The sequence below is a fragment of the Otolemur garnettii genome, unplaced genomic scaffold, assembly GCF_000181295.1.
Source record: "Otolemur garnettii isolate 467f Iridium unplaced genomic scaffold, OtoGar3 scaffold00145, whole genome shotgun sequence".
Classification (NCBI taxonomy): domain Eukaryota; kingdom Metazoa; phylum Chordata; class Mammalia; order Primates; family Galagidae; genus Otolemur; species Otolemur garnettii.
In genome coordinates this window covers 4,467,609-4,468,719 of record NW_003852540.1, presented here as the reverse complement: position 1 = coordinate 4,468,719, position 1,111 = coordinate 4,467,609, and the positions used below count along the sequence as shown (strand labels likewise).

The window sequence follows — 1,111 nt, the reverse complement described above, 5'->3', positions numbered from 1 at the left end:
AGGTTTTGGTGGTTACCTGGTCCCTTTCTTGGCTTCTTAGAAAAGTCTTTATTTTTAATTTTTACTTGAAAAAAAATTTTTTTTTTTTTTTTTTTAGAGACAGAGTCTCACTTTATCACCCTTGGTAGAGTGCCATGGCATCACAGCTCACAGCAATCTCCAACTCCTGGGCTTAGGTGATACTCTTGCCTCAGCCTCCCAAGTAGCTGGGACTACAGGCACCCACCGCAATGCCCAGCTATATTTTTTTGTTGTTGCAGTTTGGCTGCGGCTGGGTTCGGATCCACCACCCTTGATATATGCAGCTGGCGCCCTACCTACTGAGCCACAGGCACCACCCTGAAAAAATTTTTTAGAGACAAGGTCTCACTTTGTCCCCCAGATTGGAGTGCAGTGGCATGATTATAGCTCACTGAAGCCCCAAATTCCAGGGCTCAAGTAACCCTCCTGCCTCAGCCTCCCAGGTAGCTAGGACTGCAGGCACATGCTACCATGCCCAACTAATTTATTTTTATTTTATTTGTTTATTTATTTATTTACTTATTTTTGAGACAGAATCTCACTATGTTGCCCTCGACAGAGTGCCCTGGTATCACAGCTCACAGCAACCTCAAATTCTGGGCTTAAGCGATTCTCTTGCCTCAGCCTCCCAAATAGCTGGGACTATAGGCACCTGCCATAACACCAGGCTTTTTTTGTACTTGTTATTGTTGTCTGGCAGGCCCAGGCCAGGTTTGAACCCACCAGCCTCAGTGTATGTGGCTGGTGCCCTAGCCGCTGAGCTACAGGTGCCGAGCCTTGCCCAACTAATTTAAAACAGAGATAGGGTCTCACTTTGTTGCCCAGTCTGGTCTTGAACTCCTAGTCTCTAGTGATCCTCCTGCTTTGGATTCCTAAAGTGCTAAAATTATAGGTGGTGAGCCACCACACCTAGCATAGAGAGGTTTTTAGTGAAACTACCACCTGAAGATATAATCAAAAAGTAACAATAGCAGGGCAGTGCCTTGTAGCTCAGTTGGCAGGGCGCTGGCCACATACACTGAGGGTGGCAGGTTCAAACCTGGCCTGGAACAGCTAAAACAACAATGACAACTGCAACAACAAAAAAAAA

General features: G+C 46.0%; 1 protein-coding gene across 4 annotated transcripts in view; it reads right to left on the bottom strand.

The window, feature by feature from the left end:
* The window catches only part of INPP5K (inositol polyphosphate-5-phosphatase K), a 26,442-nt gene that overhangs the window by 13,383 nt on the left and 11,948 nt on the right, over positions 1–1,111 (bottom strand). The gene's annotated exons all lie outside the window — the stretch shown is intronic.